We start from the raw sequence: 25,214 nt of genomic DNA, 5'->3' as shown, positions 1-25,214 counted from the left end.
TGTTCCTTGGAGAAGGGAGTCTTCTTTTTCCTTTATACCTATTATTCTTAGGTTTTGTCTTTTCATATTGTCTTGGATTTCTTGGACTGTCTGTGTCAGGAATTTTTTGGATTTAACATTTTCTTTGACAGATACATCGATTTCTTCCATTGTATCTTCTACACCTGAGATTCTTTCTTCCATCTCTTGTAGTCTATTGGTTATGCTTACCTCTGTAGTTCCTGTTTTCTTCCCTAAGTTCTTTTTCTCTGCAATTTCCTCCATTTGTGTTTTCTTTAATTTTTCCAATTCTATCTTCAGATCTTGAGCCATTTTGTTGATTTCCTTCACTGTCTGACTGTATTTTCCTGTTTTTCCATCACTTTTTTCAGCTGTTTGTTTGAACCAACCTCTGTTTCTTTTATTTCATTCAGTGCTTTAAGCATTTCCTTTCTAAAGGCCACAAACTGCTTGGCTGCAACTTCCTCTATTTCTTTACGGATGGCAATATTCTGTTTGAGTTTATCTTCCTCGATGTCTTTACGTATCTTATTTGTTTCCTCTATTATCATCTTCATGAACATAGTTGTTAGGTCATCTTCTTGGATTTCAGTTATGCTGGGGTGTCCAGGGCTACTTACCCCTGGGTAACTGGATTCTGGAGATTTAGTATTGCTCCGTCTTTTGTTATTTGAGCTTTTACGCTGGCCTCTACCCATTGGGCTCTCTTAGGTGTTTGGTGTTAGTTTCAGGTGGTTCTTGGGGATCCTGTGGTGGAGAGAATCCCCTTGGCAGAAGGCTGGTTTTTCGTTAAGGAAGTCTTCTCAGCTTTTTGTGTATAGTTTCTGGATGGCTGGTGTTTTTTCAGGAGTTGCTGCTGCTCACCTCAGGGATAGAGACCTGAGTGGTAACTGTGGTCTTTGTTAGTTGAGAGGGTTCTCCTCTCACCCAGGGAAGTCCTGAAGACAGCTGCCCTGTTTCTGGGTTTCCTGCTGTAAATTTAATGATCAGCTGCTGTGACACAGTTGGACATCTGGCCCGCAGCAACTGTTTGTGCCTGTGTCTGGAGCACAGGTCAGTGATGGCGGCTGGGCCCTGCTGGTCTGGGAGACTTTTTCCAGGGAAGGACTGGGTGATTTAAGTCTGTACAGTTTCCTTCCTTCTCTGTGGATTCTCTGGAGACAGGGACTCCCAGTCTCGTTTTTGCCCTGGGGCTCACCGCTCAGTCTCAGCTAGCTAGCTGGTGTGCAGAAACTGCCTGTGTCTGCCTTTCCGGCCTTTGGGAGCCTGGGCGTCTGCCTAAACTGGGTATTTTTCCAGAGAACTTTTCAGGGTGGGAGTGTCGGCTGAGTGCTCTGAGATCAGACCAGCCATTTCCCTCCCTGTGTGTTTGCACCCAACAGTGAGACTCAATCTCTGGTGCCCTGGGGCCCACAGTTCTATCTGAGGCAGCAAATCAGGCGCGCAGGCAGGGCTCTGTGCTGGAGCCTGGGTTCTGGGCTCTGCTCTGGGCTGGCTCCAGACTGGCTCCTGGGGCGCCCGCGGAACCCGAGTCTTTTCCAGGGGATGTCTGGGTGACTTAAGGTCAGTCCCAATTGTTTCCTGCACCGTGGGGTTATATCTGGACTGAAAATTCCAGTCTCTGATAGTGTGGTGCGCACGGTTCAGTCTGTGACCATGACCAGATCATGCTGGTGTGTGGCTCTGGGCTGGGGCTGGTGACCAAGTGTCTGGTGGAACCGTGATCTCTTCTGCGGTTTAGCCAGGTGAGTTAAAACCCACCGTGGGGTATCCTCTCACCTGGGAAACACAATCGCCTGTGTTTTATGGCCGAGAGTTCTGATTGCTGGTCACTGTGCTGACCCTGCTGTGCTTCTGGTCAGAATGAGAGTCCTCCCGGTGCCGCCATCTTGCCCGGCCCCACAAGCGAATAAAATCTTTAATAACACTTTGCATACATACTTTCACATTAATACCATACATAGTTATCAATTATTTATTTCTCTATATGTACATGTACACAATTAATTATTAAATTTCCATGTATGTATATGGCTTGAATTAGATTATAACTTTAAAATTTTTATTGCATATATTTATGTACTTATATTTATGTATCTGTTCAGAACATGACACATGAGAAGAGGCTAAAAAACAACTTTCATGAGTTTATTTTCTCCTTTAACCATGTGGGTTCCAGGCTCTGAACTCAAATCATCAGGCTTGGTGACATGTGCATTTACCCACTAAGCTATCTCACTGCCTCCAGATTATCATTTATGCACACATATGCAATACAAATATCTTGATTATATACTGTCAGAAACACTTTATTTTTTCCAGTTCAAGTATCAAAATTAACCTCTTAAGGAGCTATACTTCAGAATCCTCATCTATTATCTATCAACTGAAATCATACTTAACCACACCATAATTTTTTCATGGCATTTTTACTTCTGCATTCCTCAGAGTATAGATAAGAGGGTTGAGCAAAGATGTCCCAATTGTATAAAATACAGCTACCATCTTGTCTATTGGAAAAGTGGTTGGTGGTCGTGTATCAAAAAATATGATCACCACAATGAAATGAGTAGTGCATGTTGACAGGGCCTTTTGTCTTCCTTTTGCACTGTGGTTTCTCAGAGAGTATAAGATGATGATATAGGAAATAAGCAGAAGTATTAAACTTAACATGCATATGGCACCACTATTAGACACAACTAGCAAATTTATCACATAGGTATCCATGCAGGCAAGTTTCAGCAAGGGCTGCAAATCACAGAAATAGTAATCAATCACATTTGGGCCACAGAATGGTAATCTTAAGGCCAAGAAAATTTGTCCTGAAGAGTGGATCCAAGATCCTACCCAGGCAAGAATTACTAGTACACTGCAGATACGCTGGCTCATTATATTTGTATATCTTAGAGGCTTACAGATTGCAACATAATGGTCAAAGGCCATGAGGATGAGCACAAAAATCTCCATTCACCCAAAAAAGTGAACTGCAAAGACCTTAGTCATACATTCATTGTAGATAATAATTTTTTTCTGAGAAAAATATCCATAATCAGTCTAGGGGCTGTAGTTGTAGAGAAACAAGCATCAGCAAAAGACAAATAGAAGAGGAAAAAGTACATGGGACCCTGAAGAGTCTGACTTAACTTAATGGTTACCACAATAAGAAAGTTCCCTATTAGAGTCAGAAGGTAAAGTATCAAGAATAGTCCAAATAGTGCCTTCTGTTTTTCTGGATCCTGTGTCAACCCAAAGAGAATGCTATTGCTATGCTATTGTTGTGCTATTGTTTTGCACCATATCAGTGGTTGTAGTAGATGGCTGACAAATGTTTAAATTGCAAAGAAAGAAAAAAAATGGCATAGTGGGATCAATGTTCAGACCTATAAGTTTTGTGGCACTACCCCATTCCTTTAGTCTTACTTGATTTTGTCATGAAACCCCTGAAGAATCTTTTCAATTTTCAACATAGATACCTATGTCTCAATGAGACTTACTCTGAAGATTACTGGATTGGATCAAAACGTCTGAAATTTAAGGAATGAAAAATATGAATGCTGTTCAAGTATTTTGATCCTGTTGATATTCCAAAGTGTAGAATTTGAAAAAGTGATTTAGTGATTTGGAAATTTAGGAGAAAATATTTGAGTTTGTTGGATGCATTGGGAATATATGAGCGCAGATACTTAACCATTCTGAGTGCTTTGAAGAAATCAGTATTTTATCCATGCAAATATGTATACACACATACATATATATATATACATGCATACATACATATACTTACATAATACATACATATATACATAGAGATCCCATTGCCCAATCTTTCCTTGTGCTCCATAATATGAAAGGCACTATTTAATGCAATGAACCACTAAGATCTGTGATTCCATTAAAACAAAAATCTCAACTCAATTTACTCAACTTTGTTTTATTAGCCCTGTCTCCTTTAGCTCTTGAATAATTTATCCTATGAAAAAATTTAATTGATTTCTACAGTCCCCTCTGGGCCCAGGTTTTTTGTTGTTGTTGTTGTTGTTTCTTGTTTTTCGTTTTTTGTTTTTGGCTTTGTTGGTCTCCTTGTGTGGCTCCTGTCCCCTCCAGGTCCTTTTATATCCCCCTTCTTTGGACAGAGACTACCTGTGCTCTGTCCAAAGTTTGGCTGTGTGTCTCTGCATCTGCTTAGATTCCCCTGTTGGGTGGAGTCTTTAAGAGGACATTTGTTGTAGGCTCCCATTCTGTTCCCTCTCTTCTGTGGCTTCTGGTGTCTATCTTGTTTTTCATTCTGAATGAGAATTAAGCATCTTTCTTAAGGTTCTCCTTGTTTAGCTTCTTTAGGTCTGTAAGTTTTAGTATATTTAGCCTATACTATGTGGCTTATCAACTTAGAGTGGATATACCATGTGTGTCTTTCTGCTTCTGGGATACCTCAGAATGATCTTTTCTAGTTCCCACCATTTGCTCCAAATTTCATGTTTTCCTTGTTTCTAATAGCTGAGTAAATGTACAATAATTTCTGTATCCATTCTTAGGTTGATTGAATCTAGGTTTTCTTCTAGCTTCTGGCTATTAAGAATAAATCTGATATTTGAGCAGACCATGCATAGAGAGGAACTAGACCCCCTTCTCAGATGTAGTCCATAGACAGCTCAGTCTCCATGTGGGTCCACTAGTAAGGGGAAAAGAGACAGTCTCTGACAATAACTCAGTGGCTTGCTCCTTGATCAGTTCTGCCTGATGGGATGAACTAGCCAGAACTAGTTCTGAACTAGAGGAAGACAATCCAGGTAGTCCTGATGGGTCTTAATAGGCTATGGTCAGACAGTAGGGGAGGAGGACTTACCCTATCAGTGGACAAGGAAAGAGGGAGAGAGGAGGAAGAGGAAGGGAGGGTGTGATCAAGTTAGGTGAGAAAGGGTCAACTGGACACAAAGTGAAAAAATTGTAAATGATAATAATAATAAAATTTATGCAATTACTTTTTCAAATAAAAAATAATCACTTCCATTCTTCAAATAGATGCTTCTTAATCCATTGAAAAAATTTTAATCCTATTTTAATAGTATATCTTGTATTCAATACACCACTTTACTGTGGCAAGCATAAAATAAGGGTTCGAATGATACTTTGATACTTTAAGGTTGTTACAATCAAAGAAAAGTATACTATAATATTTTATTACACTTAGGTTAATTCCATTTGAAAAGTAAATTTTTACCCATAATTTTAAACTTTTATTAAAGATTTTGATTTTTTTATACATGAAAAATGTTCTTTAGAATAATGTGTCCATATATTTATATCTTCTGAATTATTCATTTTTTCAATATTATGTGAAAAACTTCTTTGTTGCAATGTTAGCGTCCATACTTTTTAGTTGCATATTCAAATATTTGTATCCTAGAGATTGAAAATACTCCTCAATGTAATTTTATTGCATCACTCTTACTTGGAAGTTCTATAAAATCATTATCATATTTTAATGTACATTTTTCACTTATAATTTATGTGTGTTTCTCTCTCTCACTCCCGTGTATGTTTTCATGTGCACTCATACAATCTCACCCATGTGAAGGACAGAGGAGCTGATTCTCACCTACCACCATATGTTTGCAGGGGATGTATCTCAGGGTGTTAGGCATAGCAGCACTCTGTACCTGACAATCCACAGCACTGCCCACATGTTTTTATACTTTACAATAATTATCAATTTAAATTTAGCAGTGTAATGACATATTCTTTGGAGACAATTATACTGTATGTAGTTTTATTTTATAAACAATAATTTTATAAAACATAACAATTTCTGAAGGGTAAGTAACTTTACCGGATGCTAAGGGAAATATTATTGATATTTAACCTACAAAGAAAATTGCACAGTGGGATCCGCTAATATTGGGAAATATTAGCTGTTTTTCAATAGTATATATAGCTTTGTTAACTGTTAACTTATTTTAGAATAATTAATCATTATTATAAAATCACCAAAGCAATTAAAACATCTGAGGAGAATTAAAGTATAACTGACTTTGAATTCTACCTTTGCTGTGCAGAAAGAAACCCCTCCAATTTAGTACATATACTTCCAGAGAGATTTATGTGTGTATTTGTATCTATGGCTCTGTGTACCCTTATCTTACATACAAGTGTGGTCAGAGTTATAAGACTGATGACTTTTCAGAAAAGCTAAGCTTTATGACAAATTCATCTTGTGATATTACTTCACACAAGTTATCTGTTAGAAATAAAAGATATTTAATTATATTCATATGAATTTTATAGAAACAAGTTACATTTTAAATTTTTTATGAAAAGAACACATCTGTGAATCTTTTTAGCCATATTTTCAATCATGATATTTGCTTGAATAGATATCTAGCAAAATAATAGGATGTGTTAACTAAGAATAATATTTGTTTTTGTCTGTCATCATTTCTTTTGTTGTGACATTTTCACATATCAGTTCAATTTTCAAATTTCTCTATTTATTTTATTCCTATATAATATAAATATAACACTCATTCTTTACTCTTAGACACTTATCTTGGTTTTCAAAGGGTCTATAAAATTTATTGGGGATTGTTGCAAGGAGCAGATAAGCCCACCCCTCGAAACATTATTGTTCTCTGTCAAAAAAAAAATGCCCTCACTGATATCCACTTTTCTACATAAAAATATCGCTAGGCTCCCATCTGCAAGCATAGCAGAGCATAGTTAATCATGTGAAGGGTTGGCTGTCTCCTTTGCTATGCTTGCAGAAGGAAGCCTAGCATCGCTGTCCTCTGACTGGCTCCACCCAGAAGCTGATGAAAAGCAGATGCAGAGACCCACAACCAATGAGTAGAGCTATGGGACTCTTGTGGAAGAATGGGAAGTAGGACAGCAGGACCCAGAGGGGACAGGAGCTCCACAGAAAGACCAACAGAGCCAAATAACTAAGGCTGAGGGCAGGGGGTATTAGAGACTGAACACCAACCCAGGGACCATGCATGGACTAGACCTATGCCCCTACACAAATGTACTCTATAGGCAGCTTGTTCCCCATATGAGCTCCCTAGTAAGGGAAATAGGGACTGACCTGACATGGACTCTGTTGCCTGCTTTTCAGTCACATCACATTTCCCTGGCAGGGCTACCTCGCCAGGCCACAGGGGAAGAGGATGTGGACAGTCCTGATACAACTTGATATGTTGGGGCAGGTGTATGGGGGAGTTGGCCTTCTCTGAGGGTGCCAGAGGGTGGATAGGGGAAACAGGGAGGGAGGGTGGAACTGGGAGGAGAGGAGGGAGAGGACTATGACCCGGATATAAAATGAATAAGTAAAAATAAAAATAAATATTTCTCATGTCACCCATTTGGTAAAAAAAATCCCTGGAAGTATATGAGAAATAAACATTTTTCATCATCTCAAATTATTTATAGGTATATATTAATGTGCACAAATTCTCAGCCTGCAAGGGACAAAGGCTGAGCGATTTAACAGAATTAGTACACTACCATCACAACTACACAGTCAATTATTTCCAGGAAATGTTGTCACAGTCATATTCTCTCTCCTGCCCTTACCTTCTTTCTCTAAGGGATGTTTGTAGCATTATTTAACAAAGATTATATGTAATGAGGAGTTCAAAGTCACATTGAGGTTTAGACCATAAAAGAAATACAATAAGCTTTCTAAATGGCAGGCAAACTCTAGCCCAATTTATGATTTGAATATATATGATGATATTGAGTTTTAAATCTATCAATTAAATATGGAGCTTTATACATATTTTCTAACTAGTTTCTAACAATGAAAATTGTTTACCATTATAGTCACAGATAAAACCAAGGTAGAGCACTTAATCAGTATGCACAAGGTCCTTGGTCGAGTTCCCAGGACTGCAATTATACATGCCCCCACACAAAGCACACATGGTCATTAAAGTATACTAATTTAATATTAATAATTAAAGATATTTTACATTAATATAAATTATACTGATGTGATAAATTTTAATATGCACTTAATATAAATGGGATTTCATGACACTGAGAAGCTTCTGTAGAGAAAGGACACTGTCAATAGAACAAAATGGCAGACTAAGTCAGAATAGGCCTCTGGAGGATATGAGGGGCACTCTAACTGAGACTCTGTAGCAGGGGCCATGGAGACTGAAGAGGATACTCTCTAATTAGACAAGACTCCTAGCAGAAAGAGGAAAACACCAACCCACCCACAAAAACTTCGACCCAAATTTTACCCTCCCTATAAGACCTGTAGGACTAAGAACAGATAGAGCAAAGAATGAGGGGATGACTGGCACAACTCAAGACCCACCCCATGGAGACAGCTAACACCTGACACTATTTAGGATACTCTGCTATGCTTGCAGGTAGGAGCCTATCAACTCTGAGAAGTTCCATCCAGCAACAGTCCAAAACTGATGCTGAGACTCTCAGCCAAATATTGGGTGAAGCATAGGTACTCTAGGGGAAATGTATGGGGTGGGGGAAGATAAAAGGACCTAGAGGTGACAAGAGCCCCTACAAGAAGACCAACAGAGCCAAAAGATATGGGCCCAGACGGGCCTGTGGAGACTGAAGCACCAATCAAGGACCATACATGGACTGGACCTAGGTCCTCTACTAGTACTTAGCTGACTGGGAGCTCAGGCTTCATGTAGCTCCACTTGATTAAAGGAAACAGGGCTGTCTCTGACATGAACTCAGTGGCTAGCTCTTGACCTCCACAACCCCTGTGGGAGGAGCAGCCTAGCTAGGCCACAGAGGAGGACTTTGCAGCCAGTCCTGAAGAGACCTGATAAGCTAGGGTCAGATGGAAGAGGAGGAGGACCTCCCCTATCAGTGGACTTAGAGAGGGGCAGGGAGGAGATGAAGAAGGGAGGGCAGGATTGGGAAGGAGTGAGGGCTACAGTTGGGATACAAAGTAAATAAACTGTAATTAATATTAAATAAATAAATGAATAAATAAATTTAAAAAAACATTTTAAAGGGGAAGTGAAACAACAGGGTATTTTAAGACAGGATGTTAAAGTGGAGAGTGAAAATGAAGCAACATGTAGTCTAAGAGTAAAATTGTACAGGTACAGGATGTCAAAGGGGAGAGAAACGTCTTAGGAACTTTATCTTTAAAAATAACTCAATACCTTCAGGAAATTCCTAATTCTAACCAAATTCACCACTATCGCTAATCTGTCAGAACTTCTAAGAGATACTTTCAGGCAAGCTGAACTGTCTGAAAGAAGCTGAAGATCAGGCCAGTCACCTGAAAGAGTGAGCTCTCTGAAAAGATATACTCTCTAATTGGTTAAGCTGCCAGCACATTGTGCAGTCTGCTCTTTTCCAGCTATCATGAGCTGGAAAACCAATGGGGAGGGGTGACTACAGCAATGCAACTGTCTTTGAGTCAGTTTTTCTGCTTTCAGTAATTCTTCACCCATATTCCTGTAAGCAACCTTAATAAAATGAATTGATTCACCATGTTAGACTTTTGTATTATCTGTACTCTAGGCTGTCATTGATTCCTTATGTAGGGTTAGAAGACATCTGTTCATATCTCCCGAAGAATATTGTACACAGAATCTAAATTGTTTGTTGAACATTTTCCCCAACAAACACACACACACACACACACACACACACACACACACACACACAGACACACACACACACACACTAAATCATGTATAATATGATGATTACAAATTTACTGTAAGAATTGGTGTCATAGCTATAGTATCATGATGCTGATATGTTACCAATAAAATGTGCTTTATCATGTGGAGGTATATGTGAAAGTCGAAATTGAAAATTGTAAACTATAAATGTTAAGTATCCATGGAAACCACAGCTAACAGAAAACTGTAATGTTGTCAAACTGTGTACTGAATTGGAGGAGGGAAAAAGTAAAAGCAGTGATGATTTTTTCTTTTTTAAATTTATTTTATTTTTTAATTTTTATTTTATTTTTATTAATTGCAGTTTACTAGCTGTAGTCCTCTTCTCCATCCCTTCCCAAGCCCATCCTCCCTCCCTCTTCTTCTCCTATATCCCTCACCCAGTCCAATGATAGGAGAGGTCCTCCTCCCCTTCCATCTGCCTCTAGTCTATCAGGTCTCATGAGGACTGGCTTCATTGTCCTCCTCTGTGGGCTGGTAAGGCTGCTCTCCCCTCAGGTGGAGGTGATCAAAGAGCCATCCCATGAGTTCATGTCAGAGATTTCCCTGTTCCTAATCCTGGGGAACCTTCTTGGACACTGAGCTGCAATGGCCTACATCTGTGGAGAGATTCTAGATTATCTCCATGCATAGTCTTTGGTTGTAGTATCAGTCTCAGAAAATACCACTATGCCCAGAATTTTTGGTTCTGTTGCTCTCCTTTAGAAACTTCTGTCCCCTCAAATTTAAAGCAAGAAAAAGTAAAAAAAAAAAAAAAAAAAAAAAAGGTAGGTACTTGAGGATTCAAAAATCTGATAAATATTAACGCTTGCTGGATTCTTTTCAAAAGAACCACCACAAAATGTCTGTCAAAAATATCCAAGGGAACTGGATGCTATTGAATTTGGCTCCAAGAAAAAAAACAGAAAAAGTTTAAGTGAAGTCTATGCATACTAGGTAAGAGAGGATAGAAATTTCTTCCTTGGGAAAGGATCCAATAAGATCTCAAACCCTGGGTGACATTTACAACCACATCCTTGAGTTTACAGACTCTAGTTTGAGGTGTCCTGCTCTCCCCATAACTGTCCTTATATCAGAAATACAAACAGAAAGAACATTGCCATCACATTCATTCTTGACATTGGTAAATCAGTTTGAATTGGCCTTTGTCAATCTGGTTAGTGATTCAGCAGTCTAATTTAATTTTAGTTTACTTGTAATAAAAAATATCATTTGATTCCACTTTCACTGCTCTGTGTGTGTGTGTGTGTGTGTGTGTGTGTGTGTGTGTGTGTGTTGTTATTTTTGTCTACTGTTTCTTTAGTTAGTTGTATTAATTTTAGTTTTGGGTTTTTGGGAGAGGTTTTTTTTCTTTTTAGAGAAAGAGATCAAGAGAGAGAGAGAACATGAAGTTGGGTAGGTGGCGATATGGGAAGGAGGTGGGAGGACTTGGGCAAAGTAAAAACATGTTGACAATATATTGTAGAAAACAATTTAAATAATAAAAATAAACAGAAAAGAGAAAAATAATGGTTTGATTTTTTTCGTTTCATTTTTTTATTTGTTGAAAATGGATTACTTTCTCATGAAGTATATCTTGATTATAGTATTCTCTACCTCTATGCCTCCAAGCCCCCTTCATCCCTCTTCCCCACCAGATCTACTACTTTGTGTCTATCATTAGAAAGGAACAGGCTTATAGGAGACTACAATCAAGCATGGCAAAATGTTTGTCTCAGAAAGGTTCTATTCTTGTTGTTTCCATCTCTATGAGTTTACGTGAGCCTTGATTATGTGATTCAGAGGTTCTTGTTCTCTTGTTGTCTTCCATCTTTTCTAGCTTTTATACACTTTCTGCCTCCTCTTCTGCAGGGTTCTCTAATTTTTGATGGGAGGGATTTGATGGAGACTTCCCATTTAATGCTGTGTATTCCAAGTTCTCTCTCTCTTCATAATGTTGGGTCTTTGTACTTATACCCATCTGCTGCAGGAGGAAGCCTGTTTGATGATGGTTGAATAAAGTTCCAATCTATGAGCATAGTATAACATCAGTAGTGTTCATTTTATTGTTATTATCAAAGTTATCAAAGTAACTCCAATTAAGGAGAGTGGGTTTTAAAAAAACGGTTGGAGTATAACAAAAAACAACTAGGGGCAATTTTATCACTACTTTTTTTTAATTTTTAAGTACTTGATCTTACCCTAGGTCTCTAGGCTATCTAGTGTCTAGCTCCTGGTTATGCTACAATGACTGTCATGGCTTCCTTCTTTAAATCACATCAGGATTGGTTGCTATTCCCACAAGTTCTGTGCCACACTTGCCTTAGCATACCTTGCAGATAGAACATACTGTATGCCAAAGGTTTTGTGGCTGAGTTGATGTTTATGTTTGTATTTTGATAACCTGTAGAACATCTTTCTACCCCTACCTTGTAGGGGTAAAATCTCTATCCAGCTCCCACCTGAACATCTCCATGTTCAATCAGTTGTGTGGCTGGACAAGGCAACCTAACTGAAGGAAAAGAGCCAAGACCAGGCAGAAGATAAAGTTACTCACTCAATTACACACTTAAGAGTCCCATAAAAATACTAAGCTAAAATCTATAATGTGGACGTTTATACTCAGCAGTGGAGCTCCACATTCAGTTTTCTGAGAGTAACCCATTGTCTTAGCAACAGCCTGAGTTGGAAATTTTTTAAATTAATTTACATTCAATCATAGCCCCCTTCCACCTCTCCTTCCAGTCCAGCCCTCCCTAACTCCTTTCTCCAATCCTCCTCCTCTGTTCCTCAGATAAGTTGATCCTCCCTCACCCACTTAACACAGCTCATCAAGTAGCATCACGATGGACTGCATCCTCTTCCTCTGTGGCCTGGCTAGGCAGCCCTGCCAGGAGGGAATGGTCAGAAAGTAGGCAACAGAGTTTATGTCAGAGACAGCCCCACTCCTCTTAGTAGGGAACCTACATGAAAACTGAGCTGCCCATCTGCTACATCTGTGTAGGGGACCTAGATCCAGTCTATGCATGGTCCTTGGTTGGTTCTTCAGTCTCTGCAAGCCATTCTGTGCCCTGGTTAGTTGCATCTGTTGGTTTTCTTGTTGAGTTCCTGGAACCACCAGATCCTTCTATCATTACTCCCACTTTTCTACAAAACTACCTACACTTTGCCCTATGTTTGGTTATAAATCTCAGCATCTGTTTTGATTTGCTAGTGGGTGGAGCCTCTCATTAACAGATATGCTAGACTTCTGTCATGTATGTCTTTCTCGGTCTGGCTTACCTCACTCAGGATGATCTTTTCTAGTTTCATCTATTTACCTACAAATTTCATGATTATTTTTAGTAGCTGAGTAGTATTCCATTATGTAAATCCACAACAGTTTCTTAATCGATTCTTTGCTTGAGGTATATGTAGGTTGCTTTTTTTTTTTCCAGATTCTGGCTATTATGAATAAAGCTATTATGAACATAGTTGAGCAAGTGCCCTTGTTGTATATTTGAGCATCTTTTGGCTATATGCTTAGGAATGGTATAGCTGGTCTTGAGGTATAGGTACTCTCAATTTTCTGAGAAAACTCCAGATGGATTTCTAAAATGGTTGCAAAAGTTTGCCCTCTCAAGAGCAATGGGGGTGTGTTCCCCTTTCACCACATCCTCATCAGCATGTGCTGTCAATTGAGTTTTTGATGTTAGCCTTTCTGATTGGTGGAAGCTGTAATCTCAGAGTCTTTTTTATTTGAATTTCTCTGATGAGTAAGGATTTTGAGCATTCCCTTAAATACTTCTTGATCATTTAAAAATATTTCTCATTATTATTATTATTTATTATAATTTATTCACTTTGTATCCAGGCTGTAGCTCCTTCCCTAATCCCCTATAGATCCCACCTTCCCTTCCTCTTTTCCCCCCTATGTTCCTGCCCTAGTCAACTGATAGGGAAGGTCCTCCTCCCCTACTATCTGAGCCTAGCCTATCAGGTCTCATCAGGACTTCCTGGATCCTCTTTCTCTGTGGTCTAGTTAGGCATCATTGCCAGGGGGAGGTGATCAAAGAGGCAGACACTGAGTCCATGTCAGAGACAGCCCCTGCTCCCCTTACTATGGAACCCACATGGAGACCCAGCTACACATGGCCTATATGTGGGAGAGGGTCTAGGTCCTCTCCATGCATAGTCCTTGATTGATTCATTAGTCTCTGCAGGACCACCTGGACCCAGAGATTTTGGCTCTGGTGGTCTCCTTGTGGAGCTTCTGTCCCCTCCAATACTTTCTAGCTCTCTCTTCTTCCACAAGATTCCCTGTACTCTGATGAATCTCAGCATCTGCTTCTATAACCTGCTGGGAAGAGTCTTTCAGAGGCTCCCTGTGAAAGGTTCCTGTCCTGTTCCCTATCTTCTCTTATTTCCAATGTCTATCCTGTTTTCCATTCTGAAAGAGGATTAAGCATCTTCCCTAGGGTCCTCTTTGTTGTTTAGCTTCTTTAAGACTATAGATTTCAGTATGTTTATCATATATTATATGCTAATATCAACTTATAAGTGAGTATATACCATGTGTGTCTTTCTGGTTCTGGGTTACTTCACGCATGATGATCTTTTCTAGTTCCATACATTTGCCTGCAAATTTCATGATTTCCTTGTTTTTATTTGTTGAGTAATTCCATCGTGTAAATGTACCACAATTTCTGTATCCATTTCTCCTTTGAGAGACATCTAGGTTGTTTACAGATTCTGGCTATTATGACTAAAGTGGCTATGAACATATTTGAGCAAATGACCTTGTTATATGGATGAGCAACATTCAGATACATGCCCAGGAGTGGTATTGTGAGATCTTGAGGTAGCACTATTTCTAATTTTCTGAGAAAGTACCAGATTGATTTCCAAAGTGATTGTATAAGTTTACATTCCCAACAGCAATGGAAGAGGGTTCCTCTTCCTTCACAACCTTTCCAGCATGTGTTATCCCTTGAGTTTTTATCTTAGCTCTTCCGATTAGTGTAAAGTGAAATCTCTTATTTATTTTTATTTTTTAATATTATAGTTTATTCACTTTATATCCCAATTGTAGCCCCTCCCTCATTTCGCTCCACTCCCTCCCTCCATTTCTCATCTCTTCCCATGCCTCACTCCAAATCCCCTGAAAGGGGAGTTCCTCCTCCCCCTCCTAGCCTATTAGGTTTCATGAGGACTGGCTACATGGTCTTCCTCTGTGGCCTGGTAAGGCTGATCCCCCATAAGGGGAGGTGATCAAAGAGCCAACCACTGAGTTCATGTCAGGGACAGTCCCTGTTCCTCTTACTAGAGAGCCTACTTGAGTACTGAGCTGCCATGGCCCACATCTGTGCAGAGGTTCTAGGTTATCTCCATGCATGGTTCTTTGTTGGAGTATCTGTCTCAGAAAAGACCCCTTTGACGTATATTTCTTGGTTATGTTGGTCTCCTTGTGGAGCTCCTGTCCCCTCCAGGTCTTTCTATCTCCCCCTTCTTTCATAAGAGTCCTGCATTCTGCTCAATGTTAGGCTATGAACCTCAGCATCTGTTTCTGTTTACATACCCTGCTGGGTAGAGTTTTTCAGAGGCCCTCTGTTGTAGGCTCCTGTCCTGTTCCCTGTTTTCTCCCTCTTCTGATGTCTGTCTCATTTGCCTTTCTGAATGAGGACTAATCATCATACCCAGGGTCCTCCTTCTTGCTTAGCTTCATTAAGTATACAAATTTTAGTATGTTTATCCTATATTATGTGTCTAATATCCACTTACAAGTGAGTGTATGCCATGTGTGTCTCTCTGCTTCTGGGATAGCTCACTCAGAATGATCTTTTCTAGATCCCACTATTTTCATGCAAATGTCATGATTTCCTTGTTTTTAATTACTGAGTAGTAGTCCATTGTGTAAATGTACCACAATTTCTGTATCCATTCCTCAGTTGAGGAGCATCTGGGTTGTTTCCAGCTTCTGGATACTATAAATAAAGCTACTACAAACATGGTTGAACAAATGTCCTTTTTGTGTACTTGAGCATATTTTGGGTATATGCTTAGGATCGGTATAGCTGGATCTTGAGGAAGCACTATTCTTAATTGTCTGAGGAAGTACCAGATATCAGGGTTGTTTTGATTTGCATTTCACAGATGACTAAGAGCTTTGCGTATTTCTTTAAGTGTTTCTCTGCCATTTGATATTCCTCTGTTGAGAATTCTCTGTTTGGCTCAGTACCCCATTTTTATTTACATTGTTGCTAATTATGTTTTACTTTTTATAATAATTTTTATTTTTTATATTAATCACAGGTTATTTACTTTGTATCTCAGCCATAGTCCCCTCCTTCATTCCCTCCCAATCCCACCCTCCCTCCCTCATCTCCTCCCTGCCCCTTTCCAAGTCCAGAAGAGGACATTGCAGCCAGTCCTGAAGAGACCTGATAAGCTAAGGTCAGATGGAAGGGGAGGAGGTCCTCTCCTATCAGTACCCCATTTTTTTAATTGGATTGTTTGGTTTGATGGTGTTTAATTTCTTGAGTTCTTTATATATTATTAGCACTTAATATGTTATTAGCATTCGGTCAGATGTGAGATTGGTGAATGTTAGCTCTATTTTAAAAAAAATGAGGCTGTTCAACCGATCTTCTATGCAAGAGGTTTATTAAGTGGGTATGGAGGGGTGGGGGAACAGGACATGGTGGGGAGATAGAAAGAAAAGAAAAGGGGGAGCCGAGAGAGAGAGAGAGAGTAAGAAAGAGAGTGAGAGTGAGAGAGGGAGTGAGAGAGTGAGAGAGAGAAAGAGAGAGACCACTTGTCAGGGTTGTCCCTTTAAGGTGCAAGGTAATCATGCCTTCCAGATGTGGCCACCTGGCCAGGGACACATGATGGCATCATAAGTTGCTGGGTAACCCAGGAGCAAGTTGTTTTCCAAAATACTAATAGTGAAGACCCTCTTCTAGTCTGTAAGCTGTCCTTTTGTTCTGACAACAGTGTCCTTTGCTTTACAGAAGTTTTGCAGTTTCCTGAGGCTCCATTTATTGATTGTTGATCTTTGAGTCTGTGCTGTTAATGTTCTGTTCAGGAAGTTGTCTCCTGTGCCAATGAGTTCAAGGCTCTTCCCCTCTTTTCTTCTAACAAATTTAGTGTGTCTGGTTTTATGTTGAGGTCTTTAACTCACTTGGACTTTACTTTAGTGCAGGATGATAAATATGGATCTATTTGTACTTTTATACATGTAGACAACCAGTTAGACCAGCACTATTTGTTGAAGATGCTATCTTTTTTCAATTGTATGATTTTGGCTTCTTTGTCAAAAATCAAGTATCTTTACTATGTATGGGTTTATTTCTGTATTTTCCATTCAATTCTATTGATCCATCATTCTATTTCTATGCCTGTACCATGTAGTTTTGAGATCAATGATGCAGATTCATCCAGAATGTCTGTTGTTGTACAGGATTGTTTTCACAATTCTGCATTTTTTGTTTTCCCATTTGAAATTGAGAATTGTTCGTTCAATATCTGTAAAGATTTGTGTTGGTATTTTGACGGGAATTGCATTACATCTGTAGATTGCTTTTGGTCCGAAGGCCGTTTTCACTATGTTAAGTCTACTGATTCATGAGCATGGTTTCTTCTTTAATTTCTTTGTTCAGAGATTTGAAGTTTTTCTTTAAATATATGTCAACAATCTTGTGTTTTCTCAGAGTATTATGAAAAGTACTACCTCAAGATCCATCTACACCACCCTGTTTCTCTTTTCTCCCCCATGCCTCTCCCCTAATCCATTGATATGGCAGGTTACTGATTCAAGTGAAAAAAATGTATGAGCATGATTATTTAGCAATAACATTCCTTTCCTGAACATTTGCAGAGAGGAACATTTTCTCACAGCATTAGACTACCCACAACTTACCACACAAGAAGTACTAGCAAATACTGAAGAACAGTATCAGAAGAGCAGGAGGGTGAAGGATCAGAGTAGCAACTCTCAGGTCTGGTTGATGTCACTTAGCAACAAAGTGTGAAAGAGGATGTTTGGAGAACCACATAAAGCAGTAATGGCTTGAGGGCTTCATAAACACTGGGTTTCTCCCCAACTGATTATACATCCTTTCTGAAACTATGTAAAGCAATCAGGCTCTACATGACAAAATATTGGGACTATGGCTAGGACAGTTACCAAGTGGACATAATGATGCTAAACTTTTGAGCTGCTGTGAATCTGCCTGCTTTGAAGAGGAAAATGGCTAAGAGATGACATTTTTTGAACATTTGTAGAACACTGGTGTTTGGGGATAATATCATCTTATAGTGTGTATAGGAGGTAGAATTGTTCTTACATTGGCACAGAGATTGAGAAACAGTACAAGGGAAAATTCACATTGATCTTTCTGTTTCAACAACAGAAAGTAATAACGCTCATGTAAAGATTGTTAATGTCAACTTGTACAGGATCGAGTGTAAACATTAAGTATCAAATTTAACATTAATATGTATTGCCATGATTCTTTTTATTGTTTTGACACTTATTTAATTTTTAAAATATTTTGAGAGTTCCACACATGGATATTTTATTTTCATGATTTCCAGTCCTTCCTCTTCCCCTTCTCATCCCTCTTTTCCTCTCCCGACTACTATAATTATTACTGTTGCACCCATACCACAATACATATACACAAAACCCATAGAGTTCATTTAATATTGCTCTTATGTCCATGTGTCTAGGAATGACCACTTGGGATTAGATCCCATCAGGGTGCCTGTCCATGGAAAGGGTTGATTTTTTTCTCTTTCAGCAGCCACTGATTTGTTTTAGTTCTTCCTTTAGAGGAAGGAACTTGTAAAAATTTCCTCTTTCTACATGGTATGTTCACTGGTGTTGGCTACCATTATTCAATTCTCCTTCAAGCACCTATATTGTTGAGATTTCGCGGATACAGCTTCTGCATCATATCTAGAAGACATTATCTACATGCAGGAGCCCTCATCCTCTAGCTTTTATAATCATTCCACCCCTCATTTGTTTTCTAACACTAGATGTTACAGTCCAAACTTGTGTTTTCTCAAGGATTTAAGCACTTATATTCCCACAATACATCATCTTTAGCATCTACCTATGCAGACAATCTTAAGAATACTAGAGCAGATACTAAAGACACTGAATGCAAAGAAAAAGAAAGTAAAGCTAAGAAAAGGAGGAGAAGGAAAGTTTCAAGTTACTCCATTCCCATTAACAGGAAACAGAGCAAGGAAGAAATTATGTAGGAGAGAAAAGTGTGTACTGGGTTTTGTCTAACTCACCACCTTTATGATTATCAAAGAAAAAAATCTATCATTTGGTATGATCAAGGCCCCAGAACCCAAGCTACAGAATGAGTCTCTCTCCAGCTGCCATGTGCATGCCAAACCAGGTTATGTACTTAACACTTACTCAGCAGATTTGGACTCCAGGCAAGCCTACTAAGATTCAGGCTGACTCTAACAATTATGTGTTAAGTTCTTCCTCAGGGCCATGGTAGCCAGTTTAGCCAGTGCTCCAGGAGATCTTGATGATATGGCTAGCCTCAGTCTCCAGGCCTAGATGTCTCCTGAATGAGTGCCCCACCTTCAATATAGTGACATTTCCCCAATTATCCCATGTTTCAAGCCAGCCCCTGTGTCATAGTGCAGGATCCTGAAGTCCTAGAGTTCAAACTATTCCCTTTAAACCCTAGCTTGTTCACATGAAATCTAGCTCACAATTTGCTTCTAGGAATAAGGTCATAGGCTGTCATTGTTAAGCCTGATAACATGTGCTGCCACAGCAGCTTGGAGAGAGACATGGAATCATTTAGATTTGAAGTAGTGGAATACAAGATTCCTCCTACCATTTGAAGAACTGTTTTTTTTGTTTGTTTGTTTAAACCAAACTCACAGACATTGTTATTTCTCTTATTCACAATTTTTTAGTTTATGTCATTTGACACTCAGTAGACTTTAGCATCTCTTCAGAATTTGTGTAAACATAGAGCAGAGAGTTTGAGGATTACTCATACTGAGTTAGGTCAGCTCTAGGATTGTATTCATACATCTCAGAGCATAACATATTATTAAACTTGGAAGAACGATTTTTGAAAGTCTGAGAGAAATTAAGTCATTTAAAGTTGCTCATTTGCACAATGTTCTTTTGGGATATGCCTAATGGCCCAGAAAAAGTAAGATGATACCTTGAGATCTAGTCTCCCAGGTAATGCACTTTACACATCTTGGAATTTAACCAGAGAATTTATAAATATATTTGCCACCTGTATAATCACTGTGGATATATATCTTGAGGACAAGACAAGAAAATTCTTTCCCCAAATCCCAACAATGATTTTCTTTCAGGAGACTATGTTTTCTCTCAGAAAGGAGCAGGAGAGTTCTAGAGCCAGTATACATATGAGCTGATGGACTACATGGTAAGTAATATTGAAATCATTGAGATGGAAGCAATAGCGAAAGCAAAAAGAATTGAATAGCCTACCCTTTTATACTATAAACCATGTAAGTGTGCCCATACCCATTTTATAAAATCATCTTCCTCTTTCTTTCACTGTTCTGGAAACAGTTTATTTACTACTTTTCAAATAAAGGTATGGATAAATATTATTGACAGAATAACGAATTGCTAATATATACAGAAAAATAAAGGGATATACAAAGTGAATAAATAGTAATGGATTCAGTGAGAGCAAGAATTCATTTTTTGTCCTTTTCTAGTTCTGCCTTTTCTGATTCTTGTGAAATAGCCATATAGTGAATGGTGAGAGAAAAATGAAAGCATCATGCTTTTGAATCTCATAAAGTCAGGATTGTGAACATCAGTGAGGAACACAGGTGATGGTGTAATAACAGAGTGGAAAGTGAATAAACTCTAAATTACAATTAAATTAATGAAGACTCAGGATTGTCTGTGAGAGAATGATCAAAAGCTTTGAGGTAAAATGTCAAGTAACCTTAACGTTAAAAATTCTTATTAATTATCTGATAATTTTATACAGTGTTTTTGGTTATATTTTTCTGTCAACTTCTCTACTTACCACATTCTCAAATCTCCCATCTTGTTCTACCCAACTTTGAGGTCACTTCTTTTTTTTTATATTTTTCTTCTTTCCCCATTAAGTTCAGTTTGTGTTACTCAGCTTGTCTTGAGATTGAATCCTCCTCTGGTGTATGGTCAGACTAAAAGGGTAAACAGCACATCTGACTCTACCTCCCTAGCAGCCGTCAAATGTCAATAGTTTCTCAGCTAGTGGTTGAATTTTATACTGACTGTTCACTCTCTGTGCTGGGACTTTTGCCTAGTTGGCGCCTGTGCAGATCTTGCACATTTGCTGTCACAATTGGTATGAGTTGATATGTGCCTCTGTCTAGTTGCATGTTATTTCTATGACATTATTTACAGCCTCTGGCTCTTAAAATCTATCTGTTCCTCACTGGCTAAAGTTTCTAAACATTAGGGTGAGGTATGAATATCTGTCATAAGGCTGAGCACTCTGCAGTCTCTTGTTATCTCAACAATCACCAGTTGTGGGTCCCGGTGTTAATTCTCATCTACTGTAAGGAAAAGCTTCTCTATTAAGGATTGTGAGGTGGTCTGATATAATTATTAGATTAATAAACCCTGGCTTTCTGAGTTGTGATAAACAATGAAATAAGTAAATAAGCAACACACTATAAAAATAGGAGTTTGGGGAGGTAAAACAAATTTTTAGTATTCAGATAGCAAGAAAAATGTTAAAAGATATTCTACAAATAGTCATCAGTACCTATACCTATTTTATCAATAATAATCCTTTCATTTTTTGAAAAGTAGAAAAAAGACCCTTGAGGTCTTGTAATAGGAATGATACATTTTACATATATGCTTGAGATTGTATTCTGGAAAAAAAATAAACATTAATACTCTTGTTGGCATGTGTAAGACAGCAATGTGTTGTTTTATATAAATGGTGATATCATTTGTTTTCATATTAAATTATCAGTGTACCATTGGTTAGGGTTAGTTTTTAATATTTAGTGCGTGGTCACTATATACTTGTATCTGGTGAGACAAAACACCTATTAGTGCTTGCTAGCAAAGGAATACCAGCTAATTTAACCTCTGTAGTCATGGAAGGTTGATAATGGAAATGCTTGTACTAAACAAGAGTGGATGAGCATGAACGAGTTTAATGATCTTGTTTATGAATATGTGGCCAAATCATGTGTCTGAATATTAAACTTGTGTACTGAGATAAATTGACCATTACAGCAAATTATGAAGGGCAGCAAGAATGTAAGACATGCTAGTTGCTTGTCTGAAGAACTGCCTTGAAGATCACAGAAGAATGAACAAAAATTACGTGCTGATGACAGTATTTGAGGAATCATGGGGGGGCCTTGGAGGAGCTACAAGCTTGCACACTAATTCGGAGGCTAGCGAAGCTGTCTAAGGGTGGAAGCATAATGGCTTTGAAGTTGAGTGCAATGAAATGAACTTGTGTGTTTGTTGTTGTTGTTGTTGCAGTCCTTAACTTTATTTTCAGTTCATGTTGTCAGACACTGTCATACACTTTGCTCTGAATTCATGCCCCTTCTGATGATGGTTAAGAGCCATCACTTGATGGCCCTATCAATAACTAAGTCTTTGAGTATTCTGGTCATACATCAAAAATGACTTACCCACTAGCTGTAGGCCCTTCCCTCACTCTCTCCCAATCCGACCCTCCCTCTCTCATCTCCTCCCATTCTCCTCTCCAAGTCCACTGATAGGGGAGGTCCTCCTCTCCTTCCATCTGACCCTACTATATCAGGTCTCATCAGGACTGGCTGCATTGTCTTCCTCTGTGGCCTGGCAAGGCTGCTCCCCACCCCCTTGGGGAGGTGTTAAAGAGCCTACCACTGAGTTCATGTCAGAAACAGTCTCTGTTCCCCTTACTAGAGCACCCACTTGGATACTGTCATAGTGTCACTATTTAAATTTCACATATGATGATCTTTGTCTTGCTTCTTATAGCATTCACAAGTACATATATTATTCAGGCCATGGTCAAGGATTGGTTTTGGCACCTGTAATGCTTTTTATGACAACCATTTAATAACTAAAAAAATGTTTTACTATCATAAATGAAAATTTCACAACAAATATTAATTCTAAAAGATATTATATACTTATTTGCATTGCTTTTTTCACTTTAAGTCTGATAGTTCTAAGCTACCAAATGGGCAAATCACACTGTGATAAGGAGCTCATGTCCCTAAACTCACTTTTGTATATAGTAACAGCACATCTTAGTTTATGCTTTCTACTGTTGTGAATTTAAATTTATACACTTTTACTAAAATAAGCGATTGAAATGATGATGATAATTCAAATGATAATAATTTTGTATAGAATATAAAAAGAAATATACATATGTATATGTGTATATACAGAGAGAAAGAATTAAGATATTTTGTTAAATAAATATAATTTTATAATATTTGCTATAATTATTGCCACGATTAATAAGCATTCCTAATACTCCTGTCATTTTCTTTCAGCTAAATCCATTGAACCTTTTACTTTGGAATATGGACAGTACCAACAACATCACTGAATTTATACTGTTAGGACTTTCCCAGAACAAAAAAATTAAAACTCTATGTTTTCTGTTGTTCTTGTTTTGCTACATAGCTATTTTGTTGGGAAACATAGTCATTATGATCTCTATCACATGTAGCCAACTAATTGAACAACCAATGTACTTCTTCCTTAATTACCTTGTTTTGTCAGACCTGTGCTATACTTCCACAGTGACTCCCAAGTTTCTTACTGACTTTCTCATAGAAAGGAACGTGATTTCGTATACCAGTTGCATGACTCAGCTTTTTACCATGCATTTCTTTTGGGGGATTGAGGTCCTCATACTCACAGTGATGGCCTATGACCGTTATGTGGCCATCTGCAAACCCCTGCACTATACCATAATCGTGAATAGAAGGAGGTGTCATGCCTGGTCATTGCTTGTTGTGCTGGTGCTTTTATACATTCCTTCTTCCAGAGCCTCCTTGCTAACAGCCTCCCCTTTTGTGGTTCCAGTGAGATGGATCACTATTTCTGTGATGTTAATCCTTTGCTGACACTTGCCTGCACCAACAAATACAGAATCGGGCTTCTGGTTGTTGCCAATTCAGGCATGATGGGACTGGTAACCTTCGTGGTCGTGATGTGGTCTTATTCTTTCATATTGTACACTATTAGGGCTTACCCTGCAGAAAGCCAGAGCAAAGCTCTTTCCACATGCAGTTCTCATGTCACTGTAGTCATTCTGTTCTCTGTGCCTGTGCTTTTCATATATATTAGACCAGCTGTCACTCATCTAGAAGACAAAGTATTTGCCCTTTTCTACACCATCTTAGTGCCCTTGTTCAACCCTCTGATCTACACTCTGAGAAATGCGGAGATGAAGAATGCCCTGTGGAAAGTTTGGTGTCAGAAACTATTTTTTGTTGGAAAGAGAATCATATGATATTCACTGCTAAAACTGAGCATGAAAAAGCTAAATGTGATGTTTGTCTTTCTTAATCTCTAAGCATTTGAAGATATGAAATTCCATGTTTAATCAACAATAGCAAACAGTGGTAACGTTCATGTACTAATTGTAAATGCCATCACTTTGAGTAAAGATTTCTCTCAAATTTAATATTAACATGCATTCTTTGTTACTCTGTGATTACTATCTTTCAAAGTATCATATTTACACTAAATTCCATAGTCCTAACTTCTGTCATATTTTGAGTCTTCCTGTATGTATGTATGTATGTATGTATGTATGTATAAATTTGTACTTGGTTTGTGTTTTACCTTGATGTGATTGGTTTAACTTATATTTTATTTTATGTTTTGTTATTATTTCTTAGAAACCTATTCTTTTCTATTGAGAAACAAAAGGCAAATAGATCTAGGTAGGAGGGGAGGTGGGGAGGAACTGAGAGGAAAAGAGAGAGTGAAAATTGTAATCAGGATATATTGTATGAAAAAAATAATCTATTTTTAGTAAAAGAGGGAAATATCAGGGGCCATATATCTCTACTTCCCAATACTGAGGTTACTGACATGCCACTAAGCCTATTGCTTATATGTGTCCTGAGGATTGGAACCCAGGGCCTCATGCATACACTCCTGGTATTCCATCTGCCAATTCTCTGACCTTCTGAATGCCTTTTGCTGCTTGTTTTTCTGCCAACATTTTATCTAAGAAATCTGTTATAAACATCTCTGGGATGAAATGTAATTTTAAGTCCTTTTATTCTGCTTCATTTGTAAATCAAAAATATTTAATTTACTTGTAAAAATTTAACTATTAGGCCAGGAAGATGGCTTATTGGGTGAGCACACTTGCAACTGAGCCTGAATACTCAAGTTTAATCCCCAGGACACACACACTGGAGAAAGAGGACTGACTTACTGACATTGATCTGTGGCATCCATGGGTGAAATTAATCACACATACACCCACACACATGCACACAAAATAAATAAATGTAATAAAATCATAAATATTGTACACATTGATGAATGAATAT

At 38.3% G+C, this 25,214-nt stretch overlaps 2 pseudogenes; one reads left to right on the top strand and one right to left on the bottom strand.

Annotated features, from left to right (window-relative positions):
* Positions 1–2,398: 2,398 nt before the first annotated feature.
* Positions 2,399–5,683, bottom strand: LOC129675561 (olfactory receptor 4C11-like; annotated as a pseudogene).
* Positions 5,684–23,219: 17,536 nt separating this feature from the next.
* Positions 23,220–24,170, top strand: LOC129675563 (olfactory receptor 4P4-like; annotated as a pseudogene).
* The last annotated feature ends 1,044 nt before the right edge of the window (positions 24,171–25,214 follow it).

This window comes from Psammomys obesus, unplaced genomic scaffold, assembly GCF_907164565.1.
Source record: "Psammomys obesus unplaced genomic scaffold, mPsaObe1.curated_primary_1811, whole genome shotgun sequence".
NCBI classification, from domain to species: domain Eukaryota; kingdom Metazoa; phylum Chordata; class Mammalia; order Rodentia; family Muridae; genus Psammomys; species Psammomys obesus.
This window is presented reverse-complemented; position numbering and strand designations above follow the sequence as displayed.